At 35.9% G+C, this 26,443-nt stretch overlaps 1 protein-coding gene across 2 annotated transcripts in view; it reads left to right on the top strand.

Annotated features, from left to right (window-relative positions):
* Window positions 1–26,443, top strand: part of PSL4 (calmodulin-binding protein) — a 225,626-nt gene that overhangs the window by 90,886 nt on the left and 108,297 nt on the right. The window lies entirely within an intron of this gene.

Below are 26,443 nucleotides of genomic sequence, written 5' to 3'. Positions count from 1 at the left end.
ATTAATTGATGTGTAAAAGTCAATACATAATGGCGTCTCATGAGAGAGACATAAGGCACAACTAACCCTTAATTACTCTACTGAATTAACTATTGATAACTTCAAAATTCTAACCTATGTAGTAATACATGATGTGACCATTAGATTATGTTAAATCTGGAACCCTAGCTTAATGATCACATGGAAAACAATAATTTGTCCCAAAGTAGTGCAAATTTATCTTGACCGAATGTGTTGCAAAAGATGTTTGCAGTTCACCTCTGAACAGGTTAACTAATCAATACCTAAATTTGATGATGGTGGAAGTCAACTTTCTGGAAATCCACAACAAACACATCTTGATGCCTTCTCCATGCAGTATGTACCTATCTCAACTGGTCACCGAAAATCAACTGACGCTACAACAAATTGAGAGATGAAACTGATCGCATGATCTACATGTAGCATGGTTGATGGAGAACATGTTAAGTCACCCACCACTTGATCATTCATTGACTCACTAGCCAGATTGCACACAATTTTGGCAGAAAATGTCAGCCCACCTTCCAGTGATTCAAACTCTTTTTCCCCCCTTCAATAATGCATCTTTTCTGCATGTTGGTATAGCAATATATCAATGCTGAAGAACTACACTTTTGGTGCCTGGCATGATCTATAATGAGTCCTATGCACATGATCTTTCTTACCTGCAAACTACACCTGTTATGACTGGTTTTTACTACTCTTTGCATCAGTTATGTTAATTGACCAACCATATTGCATGCCGTGATTGTTATTACCCTAGACAAGTCTAGCTGCTCCATAGGAGCAGTAAGTTCCTTTTTCGAATCATTTTAACTGTTTTCCTTTTGCATCAACCGTGATTCAACAAAGTTTAAACTAGTGGAGAAACCAATCATCAACAAAATACAAAGCCCCTACTGTACGCGCTGCTCAACTCCTCTTTCTAACCTTCCATCTACTCCCCCACAACTTTTCTGTGGAAGCTCTTCTTCTTTCATATCTTCAAGTCTGCCCTTCTCCTCTTTACTACCTGAATTAAAACCACTCCTGCTAATCTTGTAGTTTTTTTAGCATGTTCTACTTCCTTTGTAATGGATGCATTATCGCACACTGTTTCTCAACATCTTAGCTCTGTTCTCCTTGCAGACTAACAAAATTTTCAGCTTCAAACTAGAAACCCCGTTGTCCATTTTTGAAACTGAAATAACTTGATTCGGATCTGATTCTTCATAAATTCTGAGATCCTTGCTCACAAAAACTTGCTATGTACAAGGATTCAGAAGACCATCTGTTTTGCGTGTTAAGGATAGGCAACAAATAACAACTATCTACTTGTGGCATCAAATCGAGACCTATTCTCAACTACAACTACCTTATAAGCAACTGGTCAAAAGATTTTCAAATGAATTACTATTGGTTTCATTATGGACCATGCCTCCTTAGGTGTGATGCCTACCACTCTGTTGCTAGGATTCTTGTTCAACAAATACACCGATATATGCATTACCTCCTCCTAGGGTTTGATGGATTTCCATGGCTAGGGTTTTAAGGCCATCTTCCCCCAAATACACTGCTATGTGTTACTTACCCCTAGCCATGGATTTTCCTGTAGCATACTCTTTTCCTTTGGTTTCACCATATGTCTCTTCTTTCACCATCAACTGTTTTCCTATGAGTTGCTCTTTATTATAAAAGTCAGAAAACTCCAAATGACCCTCCATTATTCAAGCAGAGAATGTTTATTCTTCTACCATATTCTTATTTGATGATATCCTTAAATTTCTTCGATACATCAAATACACTTGACTTCAATTTAAAAAAGAAAACTCACATCTTTTGTGAAAAATTATCAAAAAACAATAAAATACTCGCAACCCCTGCAAATAATGGAACACTTTTTGGGCCACATACTTACACCTTCACAGGCAACAACTCTTGTCGCTCTCTAAGCTTTAGCTATGTGAACGATCCACTTGTGTCACTCTCTCGCCAAACAATCTTCACATAGCCTTCTCCTAAATAGAATGAGAGCTACTTTTAACTCTAACCTGCTCAGAAATTAAAGATGCTAAAATCTTAAATGCCCATACCTTTGATATCGAAGTGAATTGAAATCAGTACCTATATTGTCCACAATCTCCTACGAATCTGCTAAAGTCACATCCTGAAACCTGTATAGCTCATGTTCCTATCCTGAAGTAATAATTGCCATACTCATCTCATCCTTCACCATGCATTTCATGATGTGAAAATGGGTTCCACATGTAGACATTGCTTTGCAATCTTTATCTGACTTACATAAAACAAATTCATACTTGAACTAAGAAAGTCGAGCATTTTTAAAGACAAATTTCTTATGACTTGTTAACTACAACTGTACATCCTGAGATCCCTCAATCATGCGGTTCCTACGATCATCTATAATAAATGTTCTGCTGTAGACGTTACCTATAGAAAGGAAATATACTAGTTCTTCATATTTTTCATATGCCTCTATATGCCTATATCAAAATACCATTTCACTGTTTTAAGTCGTTATCACAAAGTTAGCACCTTAGTTTCAAGCCTTTCATAAGGGGCTATGACAAGTGTAACATGGAAGTGGTAACACTTCCATGTAAGTAATTACTTCCCTGTCTATAGTGAAGGACAGATCCAAAACAAGGGAGGCTTCCTTATTATGTTTTTTAGCATGTAGGTTTTCACAGTTCATAACTTGATTGTGGTGAAGATTTCTAGATAACTGTGCATTCTCATTGAGATGTACGATGTTTTGGGTGAACACTTCACCCATCTTTAGGGACATAAAGCTTAATTTGATGATGCGAAGAGTGCCAAACCATGAATAAATAGAGAAAGAATATGACCGTTAGAGATAGAATATGACCATTAGGGATAGTGAAAAGGATGTGAACGTTGATGATATAATAATTAATTTATCTTATTATTATTTTTTTTTGTAAGTTTGGTGGGACTACATCTTCATCATGTCCAATATATCACCCCTATCGGGGCCAGGAATTGAACTGGTGACTTCTCATCAAGGAGTGCCTTAATAGAGCACCCGATCACCATCTATCTGAGACCCTGTGGACAATTTATCTTATTATTAAGTATTGAAGATTTGTGGGAATATAATTAATTTAGAGAACTAAAAATGAAGTCAGGAATAAAATAATAAATTTATTTTTAATTTGGTTAAATTGATATTAATGTTACAGAGAATTTAACTTTATTTAGAATCAAAAGTAAGATATACAATTTAGTATTAAACAATGTTTTTGTTTGTTTGTTTGTCAAGTTGTATGTGTTCCTCCAGGCTTGACCTGTGGCTTGAGAAACTGCGACCTGGGTGCATCTAAGCCGTCAAAGTCACCTAGGGATCGCACCTGGCTTGGGTCACAGCAGCCCTAAGTTGACTGGATTTTAGCTTGTCTCGTCCCCCTAGCATGGGCGCAACAACCTCCGTGAGGTTTGATCCTGGGTCGTCTTGCTAACGAGGCCCATCCTCAACTAGTTGTGCTAGTGGGACTTGACAGTATTAAATAATGTTATTAATTAAGTATTAAATTATATTAAATTTATAGTGAATTGGGCTAAATTATAGTATTGGAATAGAATAGAGAAGTGTTCAATTAATATAAGAGGAGAAAAATAAAGTATTTAGTTTGAATTAGTCTAAATTATAATAAATTAGAACTAGATTAATATTATTTAAGGTTTGGTCAAGCTTGATTTAATATTAAAAATTAGGGTTGAATATTGATATTAGAATAAAATTGGACAATTTGTTAGTGATTAGATTCAAATTATTAAATAATATTAGATTAGAATAAATTAATAAAAATATTAGATTACAATAGAATTAATTTAGACAACAAAAATAATTAAATTATAGGATAGTATTAAATTAGGATTAGATAGAGAATAAAGAGTAATTGAAACGGAATTAATTTTGAGATTATAGGAATAAAGGATACAAAAAGATATAGAACTTAAAAAGGGTACGGGGTGATAATAAATAGTAATAAAATTATTTTTTATATTAATAATAAAAACTAATAATATTATTAAGAGACCAGAAGGCGGGTGGGGGAGGTGAGGTGGGGTTGGCAGTTACAATAGGAAACAGTTTGAAAGAAGGGGGGCGGGGAGGAAGAAGGAACAAAGGAATACAAAAGAAGCTTGGGAGATAGGGAGATAGGAATCCCTAGCATGTTCAAGGAATCCCTAAGCAAGAGGAAATCAAATTTAAGGCCTCCTTTATTTAATACTTAATACCACCACTTAAACATAAATATTTGAGGTAAGCATTAAGGTGGTTGATTAGAACAGTTTCCATATATTGTGAAAATTTACAAGTCTAATTGCAACAACTGGAAATTTATTCTTTTAAGTATAAATTAATATGCAATTTATTTTCTGCGACAAATATCGAATAAATCACACTGCAACTTTTCACCATAAAAAATACTGCGGAAAATAAAACTAGCGCACACACATAAAAATGACAATTACTTTTGGACAATTGTCCTCAGAAAAACCCAATGTGGGAAAACCAGTGCAACAACTGAGGGTTTTATTATTATGCAACAATGAAATTATGAGTAAAATTTGTAAGCTTGATCTAGCAGTTCAATAAGAGAGAAATACTAGCATAAATCAATTGAGGGAAATTATCTTTTCTCTCTTGAGCAATCTTGCAACAAGCTGCCTTAGAAACTGGCCATCCAAACCCTTGCCCAAGCCCCTCTGCGCAGGCCAACTCGCACTGCTCAGAATTTGCCTCTAATGGTGACGTCTTGGCTGTTGCTTCCTCTAGAAGTGATTCTTCTAGGCTTCTGGAAGTTATCCCAGCCTACTTGCTGAATCGCACTGCCTCTTGAGGCTATTGCATAGCCCTTACATAGCTTCCTGGAGAAATAATATGACCTCCTCTCCTGACTCTACAGAATCAGAATTCCTCCTCTAGAATCACTGTCTCTGCCCCTCACTGTCTCTGCATCCCATCTCTAGCTCGAACTTCTCTCTGCTGAATCACTGCAATTGGATAACTCAATGTCTGCCAATGAATTTGCTCTCCAAGTGTATTCTCCATCAACCCCATAAACCTCCTCTTATAATCTCCAGTTGAGTCTTCAATGACCAAGATTAAATCTTAATCAATGTCTGGGATCATCTCTAAGTCAATCCATGTGAGTTTCTGTAGAATCCTCACCATTCTCAATTAATTCCCATTAATTAATAGATTCCCCTAAGTTAGACTTAGGCATTTTTAATTATCAATATATTAATTTAATTGAGCTATTTCTAGGTAGAATTTCCAGAAACAATTTCTGGGTTTTGGAGATCTCCCGTGTTTTAGCCTCTCCACAAAGTTTGAGACTAGAACACCATCCGATGCTACAAAAGCTAACATGTATGAGTATCTAATTCTTCTAAGATAGTTTATCATGTTTATAAAATTAATATAGATCAAAGAGGGGACCCCAAACTAAAATCGTAACCGAATGAATTACAGTGGAGATGAAAAACTCCATAAATAGAGATTACAAGACGATGTTTCTAAAAAGAAACAATCATTAATTGAAAGCAGAAAAGTAAATAGAGATTACAAGACAATGTTTCTAAAAAGAAACAATCGCTAACGGAAAGCAGAAAAGGAAATAAGGATTACAAGATGATGTTTTTAAAAAGAAACAATCATTAATTGAAAGCAGAAAAGGAAACTAACTAAAGATTTCTAACTGACCATTAAATAATAAATATGTCAGTATTACTTTAAGACCCTCACTTAATGGTCATTCACTAAGTTTCCCCCTAAATTTTACAAACCTCTCTAGGCTTAGAGACTTGGTTAGGATATTTGTAGTTTGGTCCTCAGTTGGAACATATTGCAGAATCACAGCTCCATCTTCAACAAGCTGTTTGATGAAATGACAATGAAAATTATCATGTTTTGTTTGCTCATGGAAGTTTGGATTCTTGGCAAGTTTCAACACCCCTTGATTGTCACAGAACAAGGATGAAGGCCCTGCTTGAGACAATTTGATGTCAGAAAACATCCTTCGAAGACATATTGCCTCACATGCTGCTTTAACAGTTCCTTGATACTCAATTTCTATCAAGGAAAGACCTACAATGTGCTGCTTCTTAATGGTCCATGTGATTGCACCCGTGCCAAGACCGAAGACATACCCAAAAGTAGACTTTCTGTCATCGACAATACTTACCCAAGTTGAATCTGTAAAACCAATCAACCATGGATCTTTGCTTCTGCTGTACACAGTGTTATAAGGACCGAATCAGACCGACTGGTCCAGACCAATTCGACTGTTTTGAGGCAAAACTCGGTTCGAATTGGTGACTTAACTGTTTTTGTCTGGCTAGGTACAGTAAAGCCACGTAGAACGCAATGAGTGGGGACCGTTTTGCTTTTTTTATTTTAATGTTTGTCATAGTTGGGTACTAGCCCATAAGATGTGCCTAATATTCAAGCATATGACCCTACTATTGCTATGCATTTCATGTAGAATGCAACAAGTGGGGCCTGTTTTGTTTTTTGTTTTTTAATGTTTGTCTTTGTTGGGCACTAGCCCATAATAGGTGCTTAATATTCAAGCATATGGCCCTACTATTGCTATGCATTTCATGGTAATTCCTGAATTCTTAAATTTTTAATCTTTCATTTTCATCATTTTACTTAAATTTTTACTAAGTTGCACGAAACGGGAAACGGGTGCAAGTTTCCGAAACGGGCACGGGTATGAAACTTGACCCCCCCAAATTTTGGAAACGGGGAAACACGAATATATATATATATATATATATTAGGACATTTAAGAAATTTGGGCAATTGTAAAGCATATATGATACATTCTAATTTATTACATTATGATAAAATTGTCAATTGTCAATGCATCAACTATAAGTCTCTAAATTTACATCACATTTACTCATGAATGATCACATAATGAAAATAGAAATATCCAAAATCAGCCACGAGAAATTTCTAATTTCTTGTCTCGTGTTTGATTGGGAGTCTCCTCCTACATAGTCAAACGACCTTAGTGCTCTTGATTAAATACAAGTTTCATACCCTAGTACCCTACATGCTCTTGATTATTGGGAGTCTCCCCTACATAGAGGGCTTGGTTCTCTTGATTAAATACAAGTTCCATACCCTAGTACATGATAAAATCCAATGGAAACATTGCAATCCCCCCAATCCTGAAAGCCTGAAAAACAGATAAGTTTGCGGGATTTTGAATGAGATCTAAAATTCTACTTTCTCCATATGAAATCCGATGAGGGCGAAACCACTCTCAAACATCCTGAGTCATTTCATGGTAATGTTAAAAATTTAAGTAAAAGTGATATTCTCCTTTATTTATCCTTTTACTTTAAGAATTTAACATTACCATGAACTGCATATCAACACTAGGGCCATAGGCTTGAACATTTGGCTGCCCCACTCAAAAAACTCTGTTTTTTTATAACTTGAGAGACATCTAGAAGCATCTAGAGGATATTTGAGTCACCCAATAAAAAATTAGAAGCGAAAAAATAAAAAAAAATACAAGAAAAAGTCAAGTTACAAGAGGAAACTCTGACGTACGGCCCAGAAACGTGTTTTCGGCCATACTGGCCACGTTTCCTCCTCAAGAAACGGGCCAGTACGGACGGGAACGCGTTTCTGGGCCGTACCGCACGGGTTTCCTCGCTTCCGTTTCGTTTCTGTACGGAAATGGACCCTTTGCCCACGTTTCCTGCAACTTAGAATTTTTAACATTACCATGAAATGACTTAGGATGTTTGAGAGTGGTTTTGAGTCTTTTGACCTCTTTGGATTTCATACGGAGAAAGTAGAATTTTAGATCTCACTCCAAATCCAACAAACTTAACAATTTTCCAAGATTTCAGGATTGGGGGATTGCAACGCTACATAGGATTTTCTCATGTACGAGGGTATGGAACTAGTATTTAATCAAGAGCACCAAGCCCTGTATGTAACTTGATGTTAGTGGCATTGGTTGTTGAATTCCTCTATCATGAGCCTACTAAAAAGAATACCCATCACTCAAACAAAATCTTGACATGACATGCTATGATTTTTCTATATTATTTTAATGCTTAGAGGGTGATATTGATGACGAAGATCGCAATATAGGAAATGATTTTTACGATATGTAGGTATTTGTTGTAGCATAATTTTTTTGGATGTTTAGAGGCCATGTGGAGCTTGTTTGCTGATGTATTTTTGGTTTAGAGATGGATTGCACTCGGTGCTATTTTGGTTATGTGCATCCTTACATGCTATATAAATGAGAACTTTTTCTTATTTTTGTATAAATGGTTCGGATTCATATGGATGCACATGAATATATATGCTTTTCTTTAAAATTTGAATATTTTGTGTTTTTGGTTGACTAGTTTTTTGGTTTGGGTTTTTTATCGGTTTCCATACGGTTCTAATTGATTCCCGGTCCATGGCGTCTACCAGTTCAATGACTGCTCTGGTTCTGATAACTATCGCTGTATAGAGTGCCATAGTCAGGTGTCCCTTTCACATATCTTAGTGCATGCTTTGTTGCAACCCAATGTTCTGCCTTAGGGGCAGTCATGAAGTGAGCAATGTAGCTCACCGTATAACTTAGATCAAGTCTAGTGGTTGCAAGATATATGAGCATGCCATTCAGAACTGATGACTTTGATTTGGATGATAGTTTAGCCATTTCGCCATATGTGTATTTGAAGGTTTGCAAACCTACATCTTGAACTTATCCAACAAACTTTTGACACACTTCGATTGAGAGATGAAAATGCTGCCACCTATTTGACAAACCTCTACACTGAGACAATAATTTAGAATTCCAAAATCTGTGATATCAAATGCTTGACCTAAGTTTTGTTTGATCTGCTCAAGCAATTGTGCTCCACTACTAGTAATGATGATATCATCCACGTAGATGATAAGAAATGATATCATTATCAACACTCTTGACATACAAGTTGGAATCTGAAGGAATTCTCTGAACGCTGTACAACGAAATATTTATCAATCTTGATGTAGTAGGCCTTGGGGAATTGTTTTAGGCCATAAAGAGCTTTCACCAGTTTGCATACTATTAGAAATACTTAGAGGGTGAATCAATATTTCTCTTCTATTAGTTAATTATTAATTTTCAGAGCATTAAAATCTTATAAGAACATAAACCATCAACACATCACAAGAACAATACACAAGAAATTTTAGGTTGAAACCTTTTCGGGAGAAAAACCACTGAACACTTTTCTAATAATTTATGAGTACAATATTTCTCAGCTCCAACTAAATGGGTAGCTCCAACTTCCTAGTACTCTAGAAATCACTCTCTTTACCAGGAAGCTCCAACTTCTGAAAGGAAGCTCCAACACCCTAGTTTTACTAGCTCCAAGTGGAAGGATGCTCCAACGCCTTGATTTTATCAACTCCAACTGAAAGGATGCTCCAACACCCTATAAGCTTCAACTTGCCCTAACACCACCTTGCCACCCTGAAGAAATTTTAGGCTCCAACTTCAGGGAAACTTCATTCTCTGCGTTGCACCACCCAACCACTCTGAAAATATAACAATAGAAATAATAATTATGGGCTCCCATACTAGGGACAATGATCCACTTAGAATGATATTCAATAAAATCCCTTTCCGCTGATGTATGCTCCTGATGTACAATGGTGTGCCAAAGTTACATCAACTACCAAACTTCAGAACTACTCCTTGTATGCTGCTTTAGGGATCCTAATAAATTCTTGCCTCAACAACTACTTAAATTGAACAATTTACATAACATGTCTCATACGTCAAGTTTGCTGATTGCCAAGTGTTCTGTCTTGAAGATGCCCTTTTAACATTGATTACGAAGTGATATGTCCTACCCTCTCCTTTTGTCAAAGTTATGCCTCTGATTGATGCCACTGATGATCTGACCTTCAAAACGGGCCTTGTTGACCACTAAAGTTGCACTTGAAGACTCCATGCCCAAGGATATGTTAGAGCATTCTTGCACTTACAGAGTTCCATATTTCATTAGGGCTTCTAAGCCCCTTTCCTTCTCTCTTTATTCATTCAGTCCTCAGATTCTGCAACCCCATGGGGATATTGTATAAATGTCACTAGCGTGATGAATAAAGCTATGCAACAAACTATGTTGCATGGGGACCTGTCCCCATCAAAATTCATGGCGTTTCCTTCATCCCAACGATCCGGGTACTTTGGAACTCATAGAAAACTTCCCCAATTGGTCGGGGACTCCATCAGGGACTTGGGGAGTTCCAGGCCATCCCCGGCCCGTCCCTCGAAAAATCGAGGACTTTTTGGGGGACTTTAGGACGTCCCTCGATATCATGCACATTAAACTTTAAAAAACTAATATTAAAAAATAAATTTTAAAACCTAAGTTCTGAACTTTAAAGTCAAAAAATTAAAAACAAATTTTGAAACCTAAACCCTACCACAACCTAAACCTATCGACTTAACTAAACCTATCCCATACACACTAAAATAAACCTATCACATACTACACACTACTCTATATGACAGTGACACAGGTAAACACTGTTACAGAGACACGATGATGAAGTTAAACACTAAGCTTGAGCGAAGGTTGCAGGCAATGTTTTAAAAACCGGAACTAGTGACTGAATCGGTCCACCTAATGAACCGGGACTGGTCAGGTCTAAACTAACTAGTTTTAAAAAAATAGATTAAATGATTATTTATTAATGAATTTTTTTTTAAGATTTAAAATAATGCTTCCAAGCCAATAGAGACAAAATATGCAAATATTGTTCATTTATATACCATGTAAAGGTGAATATATCAAAATGGCACCGAGTGCAATACATATCGTCGACAAAATACATAATCAATGAGGCTCTAAATGGCCTCTAGAGTGCAAAAACAAAGCCGACAAACTATGGGGCCACTGGCCTACTACAAGTCTACATATATGATAATAGTGATCAACATTATCACTTGAAACTTCTCATTAGGCATCATGATCAAACTCAGTTTGTTGAGTCTCGATTCCCAAACTTTGCAACTACTTGAGTCACAAACTTCTCTATTGGTTCAATGACTTGAGTCTCAAACTTCTGAAGGTATTCTTCCCTAATATGCCCTATTGAGTCATTTGGTGCTTCACATGGCTTTACATGGCCACTTATCCTAGCCAAGTGTTGTTTGAACCTGTTAATAGTAAATACCCCCTCCAATAGTTTTTTGGCAATATTTGCAGATCATTTTGCCATCAATCATATCACAATGAGCCCACGCAGTGCCCTTGGCTTTTGGAGGCATGATGAATACTACTTAGCTTAAATTCTCTGTTGTTCCACTACTCCAACAAAAAGTCAACACTCTCCAAGCTCCCAATCAAACTCACAAAAACTACAAATGAGTTGTGTGAGGCAAATGAGGGGGTTGAGCTCCTTTTAAAGGCTTGGAGAGGGTGTTTTTAGAGGGAAAGAACCCTTATTTTCTCTCCAAAACACCTACAAACTTGGAAAACTGCGCTGCGTGGGTCCTATACTGCCTTGGCAGCGAACCGGTCGGTTTGACCACAAACTGGTCGGTTCTGTCCTAAACCTGCCGGTTTCGTCCTAAACCGACCGGTTATGATCGATTTTTCCCTTTTTTGGGCGAAATGAAGGGTCAAATCGGGTTTGGTCAAACTGGCCGGTTAGGACCAGTTTTTCCCCTATTTTTGGCGAAATGAAGGGTCAAATTGGTTTTTTTTTGCCTGTTGACCCGTGGGCTAGCTAACTGGCCAGTTTGACTGGTTGCTGATTCAAATCAGCTAGTTTTTAAAACACTGGTTGCAGGTAAACATTGAGCTCGAGTGAAGGTTGCAGGTAAACACTGAGCTCGAGCGAAGGTTGCAAGTAAACACAGGTTGCGAGGGTTGTAGGTAAGAGTTAAGCGAAGTTTGAGACAACGGGCGAAGGTAAACGCTGAACAGAGAACTCCATTCAGAACAACAAAGGTAAATTAAGCTGAGAGAACTCAAGCGAAGGTTGCAGGTGCGGTAAGAGTCGAGCGACTGGGTGAAGTTTGAGACTCTGAATTTGGGATTTATAATTCATGTTTACAATTTACAATCACCATAGTTGATGAATTAATTTGCCTTCAATTTGAACTTGTCTCTTTCTCCATGTTTGTGACAAACCTTTTCTTGGCATGAATCTTTGAAATTTCCTTATGCCACAATCACCATGACTTTAATACCATGTTAAATATATATCAATGTGCTACCAAATTACTAGTGGTGTTGTCTATATATGTAGCAAGGTCCATTATTCATTTTAGTAACCAATCAACTAATTCCCTGAATAGATTAACATAAACATCATTTATTATATATAATTTATTTCACTTTATGAGATTATTACTTTTGTACATAACATTTGTTACTCCCGAAATAAACATTACAATGGCTAACTCATCTTTAACGCTTAATGTTATAAGGTAAATAGATGGGATAGTAATAGTCATTGTGCTTTGTAAATAATATTGATTTGAACAATTATGATATCCATTACACTGATGACAGGTCCCGCAAGGTTCTTAATTTCTAAATTCTTAATTTGGGATTTATAATTAAATTATAATGACTTGTTCATGTTTATAGTTTTATTAAATTTTACTTTTAGTCTTTAAAGTTTAGCTGCTACTTAAAATTTTAAATGATTCATCATGCATCATAGAATGATTATGTAGACAGTAGTAGATTGTAGGTTGTAGCAGACAAGTAGTACTTCTTAAGTTCTTGACAATGGGCAATGATGACAAGATTTGGTTTTGTGATGCGCAATGATGATTAGATCGTATTAGATTTTAGTATTTTATTGTGTAATTTGAATTACAAAATTAGTATTAGTTCTAATTTTTATATTTTAATTTATCATTCATGTTTATGCCAAATTACTAAATTTTATTTATTTTTTATTTTTTAATAAATATAAAAATTAGTTGCTGCATTTACCGTCCCCAACCTGTCATCCCCAGAAAATTTGGGGGTGCACTCTAGCCATCTGGGAAACTCGTCCCCTTGTACCCCATCGTCCCCTCGTCCCCACAACCAGTGCAACATAGGTAAGAGACCTAGGATGTTGAGACTCGATCAACATGCACGTACACCTTGGAGTGTATTTTTTACTTTGTTAATTCCCACTTTTTAACAACGAATAATTTTCTAGGTTTTTTCACTCACCGCATACCGCAAAGTCAGGGTGATGACTTAAAGAGCGTGCCTTCAGTCCATCTTAGTGTCTAGGGTCAATTTATAATACCATGCTAGCTCATCTATGAAATTAGACGAAATTTGAGTAGGTCTAAGTAGGAGTTTTTAATAATTAAAAAAATCCTGCAAAACAAGAATTTTTAATTCATTTCTATGTAATGATGTAAATAAGTGGTCCTAGGAAATGTATGGAATGTGTGACCACTCGAAATTCGTAGTCAGAGCCCCAACGTTATCATAAGACCCACTTTGAGGGTCAAAAAACAACTTATAGTCCCTCAAAAACCAATTTTTCTAATGTTAGTAGCAAAAATGAGGAAATCTAAAAAAATTAATAATTAGGAAAAATGTTATTTTTTCCGAAGTCAAAAGAAGTAAAAAGGGGTGACATGGAAGTCAACTAGAAGCTAAATATGATGTGGCAAGCATGGGGGGCCCACTAAACAAGACACAACTTAAGTCAATGGTTCCAAAGTGTTAAATCAACAGGTACCACATTGATTTCATAAGGCACAACAAATTGTTGAGGTCCCAAATTTGATTTAATTTTAATGCGAAGGATTTAAGTTATGATATAAAGTTAGTGAGTGGGGAGTGGACCCCACCTCACTCTCCAAGGTCTACGCACAAGTCAATAGTGAGGAAAAACACACATGCCAAATAAAAAACCATGCAGGCCTAGCCGGAACAACATTGCAACAAGAGTTAAATCTGAAAGTTATATGCAGAAATTCAAAAATTCTTTGCAGAAACTTGAAAGTTCTATGCAGAAAAGTGAATGTACTTTGCATAAAATTGAATGGAACTGAATGTACTTCGCATAAAACTGAACGTACTTCGCAGAAAACTCAAGATACTTTGCAGAAAACTAAATGTTCTATGTTATTGCAATTATTGTTGATTTTTAATGTACCTTGGCCAAGTGGTTTCCCTTGGGTTAGTCTCTACCTAAGGAAAAGTGTTCAAAATAATTCTTTTCCTAAGTGTGACTTTATAAAGTGAAAGTGACTTTATAAGTGGTAAAGTCAATATTAAATTATAAAGTGAAAAATGACTTTAGACATAAAGTTCAATGTGGGTACTTCATTTAATGGGTGAGTTAAAAAATAGAAAGTGAGCATTAAATGCACATATATTCTTATCCCTTGATCTAAATGAATTCGAGCCCTTAGATCTTAGGGTTGCCCAAAAGTCGTTTAGGTAAACAAAAGGGGGAAAAGAAAAGAGAGACTGCATTCATTTTTCATGAGCACGTTGGAGAAAGGAGGGTGAGCGCTGAAGAAAAGTTCTGAAGGAGAAATTTGTTGTAGCAAGTTTAAGGAGTGACTTTTGGACAAAGTTGGACATGGAAATCAAGGCATAGAAGATAACATAAGGTACAATATGAACAACATTTAATGTTGTGAGTTGCACGCCGTTCGAGAGAAGTTTTTGAGATTTTTTTGAAAAATTCGTACAATACGTATAGCAGTACAAAAATCCGTACAATCCTTACGGAATTCGTACAGTATAGTCTGTACAGTACATATTTGTACAATACATATTTTCAGCTTCAAGTGGGCATGTAAATCGAGGCAAAGTGGGCACAATTTTCAAGGAGTTTTGGTCTGAAGAGATAAGTTGTATTTTGCTGTTTTGTTTTGTCTGCAAATATATTTTTCCTGAACTTGAAAGATAAATAAATTTGAAGAGATCTCTAACAAGTTTTCCCTGGAGAATATTGAAGGGGTTTTGCCTGGGTCTAAGTTGACCAAAAATCTGAGTGGATTTTTATGTGTGTTGCTGGTCTGTTTATGTCCATATTTATTTTCAGCGTGTGTTGATAGTCCCATGTGTTTTAATCTGAAAATTTCATTTTCAGAATTCTATATGTTGAATGTATGTTTATGGGAAAGGGCATTTAACTGAATGGAAGTGATAAGGTGAAATTAAAACCGGGTTGGGATTGCAGGAAAATTTTTAGTCATCAAATTTCAACAATTATTTAGAATGCAGATCTCTTCTTCTAAACTTTGTAGATCAACAATTGTAGATAAAACATAAACTTAGGGATTATATGAACTTGAAGAAAACCAGGGCAAAATCCACAAGGGGACAACCTAAATGATTCTTCTCTTATTAGATTTCTTCAATTGTTCAACAGAGTACAAAGAGAGAGAGAGAATGAATAAAGTCACCAATGTCTGATCAACTTACAACTGAAGTGCTCTTGCTCTTTGTTTGAAAATCTCCATTTCTTGATCAAATCTTGTCCTTCACACTTGCTCTAGGTCTTCCCTTGCTCTTACTCTTCACTTGCTTTCACACTTCTCTTGCACACACTCAACACTAGCTCTCCTTCTTCACAATGAACATGCTTCTCTCAACTCTCACTTGCTCTTGCTTAAATAGATGAAAAATGAGGAGTTACAAAATGAATTCATGCCTTGAGCCAATAATAAGAGAATTGAATTCCATGAGGAAAGAGTTACTTAAAGAGAAGTGTAACTCATCCCAAGAATAGAGAGAGAGATACACTTGTCTTGAGGAATTACAATTCGAATTATGGAGAGAGAGAGTTACATTTAGACATGAGAGAATATTTGGTGAGAGTTACAAATCGAATTGGATGAGGGAGTTACAAGTGCATTTAATGAAGAGTTACACTTTTGTCATATATTGAATTAGTGAGGGCGAGTTGCATTCTCTTAAGTGTGGATTTACTATTTTGTTTCAAGAGAGAGGTTCGATTTTATGAGTAAGAGATTTTCAATTTAATTTACTTATTTCACGAGAGAATTTGATTTTATTAATCCATTAAAGGTAAGTGATTTTAGACTATTTTATAAATAATAAAATCATAATAATAATACAAGTAAGGATAAATATATTAATTCTTGACTTGTATAATCATGATTGATTTGATTTTAAAGTGGATTTGATATGTCGAGATCATCCTTGATCATTTAGACATGACTTTATATTTTTGGAAAGTCACTTCCAAATTGAGATGTGACTTACTATTTTTGGAAAGTCATATTAGAATTGTCAGAAATTTTATTTTATTATAGGTGGTTTAAACAACATTGAAATATATGATTTCTTCTAAGAAAAATTCATCCCGAGCTGCCAAATTTTAACACTCCTCAGCCAGGGCATAATTTCTTTTTGCATCAAAGATGCCTGCTTCCTTTGATCTCATTCATTCATCTCAACCCAACTCTGCTCTGAAACATTTGTAACAATGAAGTCGCAATCTAAAGAAGAATCATCCGCTTGACACAAATTTGGAAAGGAAAGGATCATCACATGTCACATAGACAAGGATTACTCTCAACCAATTTTCATCTCAAAAATTAGGTGAGAGAACACAAATAGCACATAGACAAGACTCAAACAAGTCACTCAAACAAGAATCAAACACAACTAAGTGTCAAGTGGTGGAAAAATTGCATCCTAGAAAAGTCACACAAACAAGTCTCACTACATCTATTGGCCAGATAGGTGGCTCTTCCCACGTCCTAGACTGTGGGTCAATGCATATTGAGGCCTACTCTTGTGGCACACACTATCCAAGAGGTCCCTCACCCTTAAGAGTTTTCCGACATCATTCCTTAATCTTGTGAGCTCTGACAGGGTGGGAAGGCAACTCAGTGTTCTCGATTAGCTGTGACGACTTCTCGGAAGGGTCACGTCCATAAGTCCAAGGTGCTCTCTAAAAGCCAAGAACTTTCCTTTCGTTAAAGGCTTGGTAAGAATGTCAGCTATTTGATTATCAGTGGAGATGTGATGGAGCCTCACTGCTCCTCTTTGCACCATATCCCAGATATAGTGATACTTGATCTCAATATGCTTGGAATTATCATGAAACACAAGATTTTCTTCCAAACGAATCCTATTCTTATTGTCACAATATATAACTATTTTGTCTGAAACTTGCTCAAATAGTTCCCCAAAAAGCTTTCTCAGCCAAACTACCTCACAACTAGCCATGCGAGCAACAATATACTCAGCTTCAGCTGTACTCAGTGCAATAAACTTCTGCTTTTTTGCTCATCCAAGAGATCATGGTAGATCCCAACCTAAAGTAGCACCCAGAAGTGCTCTTTCTATTGGCAGAGTTACCAACGCAATCAACATCAGTATATCCATGAAGTATTACATTTTTAACAGTGTATTTCAATCCTAGATTGATAGTTCCATGCAAGTATTTGAGTACATATTTTGCAACAATCCAGTGGGCATGAAAGGGATCAATCATATGTTGACTTAAAATCTTTACAACAAAGCCTATGTCATTCCTAGTATTTCGCAAAATCATCAAAACGCCAATGAGTTGTTTATACTCCGTGGGATCTTCCAGACTAGGTCCTATAGCTTTGGCACAATTTCTTTAAGTTCATTTCCATAGGAGTATGCATGGACTTACATTATACCATAGCAAATCTTTCAAGAAGCTTAACAACATATTTTCCTTGAGGAAAATATATTTCACCAGGTCTTTGCTCGACCTCTATACCCAGAAAGTAATGCATCAAACCAAGGTCTTTCATTTCAAATTCAGAAGCTAACTCCCTCTTACACTAGAGGATAAGAAGTTCTCCTGTCAAGAATAAATCATCAATATACAATACCAAAATCAAAGGTATACCTTGGACTGTCTTGAAGTAGAGGTTTGGGTCTCAGGATGTACTTTTCAAAGCCTTGTGGCTGTCCCACAAATACCTCTTCCTTGAGGAAGCCATGCAAGAAAGTAATTTTCACGTCCATTTGGTGAAGAGTACATCCCTGGCTAGCAGCGAAGGCAACAATAGATCAAATAGTAGTATATCGAGCTACAGGTATAAAAATCTCATCATAATCTATTCCCTTTTTTCGAGAGAAAACTCTAGCTACAAATCTAGCTTTATATTTTTCAATACTACCATTTGTGCCATGTTTAATCTTAAACAACCATTTGGAAGTGACAATAGATTTACCTTAAGGTCTAGGAACCACTTTCCAGACATCATTTTGGATGATGGACTCATATTCTTCAGTCATTGCATCTTTCCAGACTTGTTATTTTGCAACTTCTTCAAAGGTGCATGGTTATGCCTGAATGCTGTTGCTCATGGCAACAACATACCCTTGAAACCACTATTGATAATATCGGTGATATTCGAAAATATCACGATATTTTTGGGAAAACGATATATCACCGAGAAAATATTGCGATATTTTCTGTTTTGAAAATATCGCCATATTTTCACAATATCAGCAAATATCGACAAAACATCGCGATATTTTGAAAATATTGGCAAAATATCGGCTATGTTTAAACATTTGAAAAAAATTATCTTTTATGCTTGCCGATATTTTCGCCGATATTGCCGATAAGATATTTTCTGGACCCTCGCCGATATTTTGCTGATATTGATATTTTCAACACTGCTTGAAACTGACTCGGCTTTTTACTTTCTCTGAATGTTCCTCTTGGGGCAACATGTTGTTTAGCATCTTGCAAGGTATCTCATAGCCATAGTGGCTTCTTTTTGGTAGGAGGATTATGTGGTGGAGAATCTAGAGGATCCATGGAACCCATTGGATTATCTGCAAGCTCATTCTTAGGTTCTAGTTCACACTCAGATGCAATCTCTTTTTCGTTAACAACTTGTCTTTCAACAATGGCAGGTGGAGGAGAGTCTCTTACTTTTCTAAGAGCTGCATCTTCATTAAATGTTACGTCTCCGCTAAACTCTATAGTTTTTTGACGAGGTGCATAAATTCTATAATCTTTTGAATTATTACAATAACCAACAAACATACCTGTCTTACTTGAAGCTTCCAACTTGCTCCTTTTCTCTTTTGGCACATGGAAGTATACAGGACAACCAAAGATTCGCAAATGAATCACTTCAGGCCTTTTACCAGTGAAGACTTCTTCAGGAGTCTTATTGTTTAAGGCCCGATGAAGAGTTCTGTTTTTCACATAAACAACAATATTTGCAGCTTCTTCCCATAGAAACATTGGTAGCTTTTGATCATGCAGCTTGGCTCTAAATGCTTCCATAATGGTTCTAGTCTCCCTCTCAGCCACACCATTTTGTTGTGGATGGTACGATACAATGGTTTCTTTCTTTATTCTGGCGTCTTTGCAAAGATCATTAAAATCATTGGATGTGAACTCTCCCCCATTATCAGATCTAAAAGCTTTGATCAACTTTCCAGTTTGATTTTCAATCAGAGCCTTGAAATATTTAAACATGTCAAATGCTTCTCCTTTCTTTTTCAAAAAGAATATCCATGTCTTGCGAGAATAATCATAAAAAAGATCATGAAATACAAGTAGCCAGCAAGAGAAGTAACAAGCATAGGTCCACATACATCAGAATGCATACGCTGAAGTACCTGACTAGATTTTGTTCCACTTGAAGAGAATGGTCCCTTTATATGCTTTCCACTTGCACGTCCTGGGCAAACTCCTTCAGATCCATTGGGATCTCAGGCATTCCAGAGACCATCTTCCTTACATGAGGTAAGACTTTGTAGCGTAAGTGAGCACATCTTCTGCGCCATGCTCACACTAAAGATTGGTATCATGGACCAGTTCATGAATGGGTTTACCATTAACTTTGTAAAGCCCTTCACATCTTGATCCAAGAGTGAAGGCTTCTCTCATACTTGAGTTCAAAGGTCGGAATAGAACTTTTCCATTAATAAAAGCAATTTTCATTCTTTTATCTTCTAGAGTTGATATGGATACAATATTTTTTTCAAACCAGGTACATACAAAACTTGCAGAAAAATAGATTTGCCATCATCTAACTGAAATGAAACCGAACCATAACCTTTAACTTGGTGAGTAGAATTATCTCCAAGGATAACATTTAAATTAGTCTCCTTCTCAACTAGATTAGAGAGTGCTTCTTTGTAACCAGTAAAATATTTGGAAGCACCACTATCAACTAACTAGCTATCAAATGAATCTGTAGAAGAACTTGAAAGAAAATAAACAAGAAAATATTCTGATTTAGTTTCTAATGCATTATTTCTATATCTTGGATTTCTTGTTTCTTAGGGTGCCCTTTTATTTGATTTTCAAAAATCTTTTCTATAATCAAATTTGTTTTTGAATCTAGGTGTTCTTCTTTTACAATTATGAGCAAAGTGACCAAGATTTTGACAGTTAGAGCATCTAACTTTTGACATTTGTAGATTCCCTTTATTTGATTTGAAAATAGAATTTTTTTACTACCTTTATTTCTCTTGTCATACGCTGAATGTGCAGTAGGTTCTCCTTCTTCATGATGTGAAATTCTCCCTCCGGATATCATTTTGGCCTCCTCTTGAATACACTTTCGCAAGAGCTAATCAAATGTGGGAATAGTGTTGATATTGTTGATCGTGGTAATAAAAGTTTCTTAAACAGGAGAAAGGCCTCCAAGCACAATCAACACCATTTCTTCGTCAGGTACAACTTCACCAATTGTTGACAGTTGATTCTTGATTTTGGTCATTCTCAGGTAGTATGCTTAAACTGTCTCTCCTCTGTTCATCTTGATGTCCTTCAACCGATTCTTCAAGGCAATAATCTGGTTCAAGTTACTAATTGCAAACATTTTAATTAGATTGTCATATATTTCTTTAGCTTTCTTCAAACCAGAAACATAAGTAATGAGATGATCGCTAAGAGAATCAAGGATAATTTTCCCAAGAGCTAATCAAATGTGGGATTAGTGTTGGTATTGCTGATGGTGGTAATAAAAGTCTCCTAAACATGAGAAATACCTCCAAGCGCAATCAATACCATTTCTTCGTCAGGTACAACTTCACCAATTGTTGACAATTGATTCCTGATTTTGGTGATTTTCAGGTAGTATGCTTGAACCATCTCTCCTCTGTTCATCTTGATGTCCTTCAGTGGATTCTTCAAGGCAATAATTTGGTTCAAGTTACTAATTGCAAACATGCTAATTATATTGTCATACATTTCTTTAGCTTTCTTCAAACCAGAAACATAAGTAATGAGATGATCACTAAGAGAATCAAGGATAATTTTCCTAGCTTTGATTTTACCCTTTTTATATTTGGATTTGACAACAACACTTGAATTCTCTGGTGGATCAACTATTGTGCCTTCAACATATTCTAAAACTTCATGTTCTTCAAGAGTGATATCTAGCCTTGCTTTTCACGGACGAAAGTTTGAAAGATCATTTAGCTTCTCCTTTACCTTGAAGTAGGACGAAGACATCATGATTAGAATCTCTGGCAACAAGTGGGGTCTCTTCAGGCAATGTCTGGTCTTCTTGGACTTATCTTCACCAAGGCTCTGATACCATGTTAAAATCTGAAAGTACTATGCAGAAATTTAAAATATCTTTGCAGAAACTTGAAAGTTCTCTGCAAAAAACTGAATGTATTCTGTAGAAAATTGAATGGAACTGAATGTACTTTGCAGAAAACTGAATGTACTTTGCATAAAACTGAATGTACTTTGCAGAAAGTTGAATGTACATTGCAGAAAATTGAAGTTACTTTGCAGAAAATTAAAGTTACTTTGCAGAAAACTAAATGTTTTATGCTATTGCAATTATTTAAAATGTAGATCTCTTCTTCTAAACTTTTTAGATCAACAATTGTAGATAGAACATAAACCAAGGTTGCACGAAATGGGGAAACGAGTACGAGTTTCCGAAACGGGAAGCGATACGAAATGCGACCTCCCCAAATTTTGGAAACGGGGAAACGCGAATATATATATATATATATATATATATATATAGGACATTTAAGAAATATGTGCAATCATAAAGCATATATGATACATTCTAATTTATTACATTATGATAAAATTGTCAATTGTCAATGCATAAACTACAAGTATCTAAATTTACATCACATTTACTTATGAATAATCACATAATGAAAATAGAAATATCCAAAATCAGCCGCGACAAATTTTTAATTTTTTGTCTCGTGCTTGATTGGGAGTCTCCTCCTACATAGTCCAATGACCTTAGTGCTCTTGATTAAATACAAGTTTCATGCCCTAGTACCCTACATTCTCTTGATTATTGGTAGTCTCCCCTGCATAGAGGGCTTTGTTCTCTCGATTAAATACAAGTTCCATACCCTACTACATGATAAAATCCAATGGAAACATTGCAATCCCCCTAATCTTGAAATCCTGAAAAACAGATAAGTCTGCTGGATTTTGAGTGAGATCTAAAATTCTACTTTCTCCATATGAAATCCAATGAGGGCGAAACCACTCTCAAACATCCTGAGTCATTTCATGGTAATGTTAAAAATTTAAGTAAAAGGATGAAAATGAAAAATAAAGGAGAATATCACTTTTACTTCAAGAATTTAACATTACCATGAACTGCATATCAACACTAGGACAAAAGTTCACTTTTATAACTTTAGACAGGCATCTGGAAGCAAGTAGAAGTCACTAGGCTAACGTAAGAATATATTAGAAAACAAATAATAATAAAAAAATTAAAAAAAAACACAAGTAAATGCTGAAACGTGGGTCGTATGGCCCTGAAACGCGTTTCAGGCCGTATTGGCCACGTTTCAGTTTCGTGAAACGTAGCAGTACGGCCTGAAACGCGTTACGGCCTGAAACGCGTTTCAGGGCCGTATCAAACGCGTTTCAGCGTTTCGTACTCGTTTCCGTACGGAAACGCCCTCCTACTCCACGTTTCCTGCAACATAGACATAAACTTAAGGATCATATGAAGAAAACCAATCACAAATATAAGACACTGAGAGTTAGGTCCAATGACTAGGACAAAACCCACAAGGGAAAGCCCAAATGATTCTTCTTCTATTAAATTTCTTCAATTTGTTCAGCAAAGTACATAGAAAGAGAGAGAATGAAAATGAATAAAATCACCAATGTTTGATCAACTTATAGCTGAAGTGCTCTTGCTCTTTGCTTGAAAAATCTCCTTCTCTTGATCAAATCTTTCTCTTCACACTTTCTCTAACTCTTCCTTTGCTCTTACTCTTCACTTGCTCTCACACTTTTCTTGCACACACTCGACACTAGGTCTTCTTCACAATGAACACGCTTCTCTCGACTCTCACTTGCTCTTGATTAAATATATGAGAAAGGATGATTTACAAAATGAATTCATCCCTTGAGCCAATAATAAGGAGAATTGAATTCCATGAGGGAGGAGTTACTTGAGGAGAAGTGTAATTCATTCCAAAAATGGAGAGAGATACACTTGTTTTGAGGAGTTACAATTCGAATTATGGAGAGAGAGAGTTACACTTAGAAACGAGAGAATATTTGGTGAGAGTTACAAATCAAATTGAATGAGGGAGTTATAAGTGCATTTAATGAGAAAGAGTTACACTTTTGTCATATATTGAATTAGTGAGGGATAGTTACATTCTCTTAAGTATGGTGTTACTATTTATTTCAAGAGAGAGGTTTTTTCCAAGAAAGAGATTCTCAATTTAATTTATTTATTCCATAAGAGAATTCGTTTTTATTAATCCATTAAAGGTAAATCACTTTAGACTATTTTATAAATAATAGTATCATAATAATAATACTAGTAAGGATAAATATATTAATTCCTGACTTGTATTATCATGATTGATTTGATTTTAAAGTGGATTCCATATGTCGAGATCATCCTTGATCATTTAAACATGACTTTCTATTTTTGGAAAGTCACTACCAAATTGAGATGTAACTTACTATTTTTGGAAAGTCATATTAGAATTGTCAGAAATGAAAGTTTATTATAGGCGGTTCAAATAGAACTGAAAGATACGATTTCTTTTAGGAAAAATTCAACCCTGAGCTGCCAAATTTTAACAAGGGAGAATCAACACATGGTTTTAATTTATTTGATGAGATTTGATTTGATGGAATTGTGGAGTATGTCTCTACCAATCTAGACTTCACCAACCATTTGTATGTAGCAATTATTTTCAGTGTTTATGCACAACAGATCACATGGAAATACACTTCCCAACTAGGAAAGATATGCACAACAGACAGTCAACTGATTTGAGTTGGCAATCAATATAGTTAGTGGGCAGGTTTATGAGGGAGTTTGTCTCCTACGTACTTCAGTTAGGTTCACACTTGTCCATAGTAAAGAAAACACACTTGCTCAAGGATATACACTGACCTGATTTGAGATCCATGCCTTGACACCTACAACAATCACAAGATATGCGTTGAACAATCAAGGAGTAGACATTGCCACCTACAAGTGTCCTTCAACAATTTGTTGCCTCTTGGATTGCTCACCCTCTTTGTGATATTAGTCACCTACATGGAACTCAATTGCTTTCGTTGAGATTGTCATCATGCCACTTATATGATCGCTTCTACATTGGAATATGCGCCCATTTGCTTATTTAAATGAGCCTTGGGCTCAATTGTATTCATGACAAAACAAGCTCTTGTGCTTGGGGAGATTATCTTGCCTTGTACACTTACATTTTTGTGCAATAAAAGACTTTGGTTTCATATATGGTGTTTTTCTTCCATGGACATGGTATGATTTCTGGTTATGTGCTTATGTTCTATTTGCTATAATTTCTATTGTCATTTCCATTCGCTTCATAGATTTACTAGTGTCTAGCTACCTTGCACCAGTATTTGGATTGGAAAAGTATTCTAGAATTGGACATTTTAGTTAATTTTCGGTTGAATTGCTAGAATTTCCTTTTCATTATATTACCTAATCCCTAATGGATCTAACAATTTATCTTGAGCTTCTGTAGAACTTCATGTGAAACAAATCTCAAACGTGAGGGGACATTCTCAGTTAGACTATCCCACTCTTGAGGTTAGAAATATAAGAACTCACATATTGTTTTTCCCCGAGTCTTATCATTTGAATTATTGTGCAGGGGTCTCCTTAGCCTTGACTTGTGGCAAAAGATCTACATCAAAAATATTTTCTTAAAATTTGCTTTGTATTTCTATTGATATACATCTTGCTTGGATAGAGAATTTTCATGGCCAATCAAGGAGAGGAGTTATACTCCTATTCTTTGATTTGGTTCTTGTAGATTAGGTGTATATAATTCTGCATTTTCCTTGCTATTGCTTACTAAGTTTGGGGCTCATTTTGCAGAAGTATTATAGCCTATGCGAGTGGTTTTCCTCTCACAAATTTGACAGAGAATTGGGAACTTAAGGCTGGATTTTATTTACATTTCTTTTGCAGGTTGCCAACACTTCATTGGAGGTGGAAAATTCACCTTGACCATTAGCTCTTGAAGGCTGCCCCTCTTCCCTAACAGTGAGAACAAAGGGGTTGCATTACCTCTGTATTAAAACAATGAACAAACAATCCCTCTCTCTCTCTTGGGCAGACTTTGTCATTCTAAAGGCTGGGGCTATTAGGAACCTTTCTTAAGGTCCACCCCCCTTGGCTTTAGCTAGGAGAGAGCCTAGATAGAGAGAGTTGGGATTAGGTGACAACCCTTTCTCTAAGCTTTGCCACCAATGCCACACCTAGTGGGGTTGAGGATTTTTCTTACATTAACTTAGGTGTGTAAATGAGGTGGCGACATTTTTTGGTTTCGTTGCTGGGGACAAGACCTCTTGTACCTAGAATACAATTAACTTTTGGTTATTGCATTTTGATTTTTAGAGTTAGATTCCTGTACAAGTGGCAACTCCACTGGTTTCATTTTCTACAAGAATTTCTTCTAGAAGCTTTATTCTCATAGATTTCTTGCTAATGTTGGACAACAACCTCTATTTGATATCTATTTGCTCCTTCAGGGTCAAGTGAGCATGCCATCATGTTTGACTTGTTCGCCCCTTGTGATTTTACGAACATTAATGGTTATCCAAATGATATTCCCGAAGAAGCCATTGAAGATTTGCCTAGTTTTCTAGGTAACATTGCTATTAGTACCAAAACTCACCTTAGGAATTTCAACCGTTGTGTGAGCAAATGGTGCCATGATTTTAACCACGAGGACATTAATTGATACTTTTCATTTTTTCATTAGATGGCAATGCTTTCGATTGGTTCATAGACTTACCTGCGAACAATCTCCATTCTCAAGAATCAATCATTGATGCCTTTGAAGAAAAATACGAAGATAAAAGAAAGATAAAACAAAATCTCAAGCAAATGAAAATAATAAGGATCTCATCAAGGAGTTGGCTCAAATTATTAAGGAAATGTAACTC

Source organism: Pinus tabuliformis, chromosome 5_1 (genome assembly GCF_031772625.1).
Source record: "Pinus tabuliformis cultivar Carrire ecotype Pingquan chromosome 5_1, CPIR1, whole genome shotgun sequence".
Lineage (NCBI taxonomy): Eukaryota > Viridiplantae > Streptophyta > Pinopsida > Pinales > Pinaceae > Pinus > Pinus tabuliformis.
Note: the sequence above shows the minus strand (reverse complement) of the source record. Positions and strands in the feature narration are given on the sequence as shown.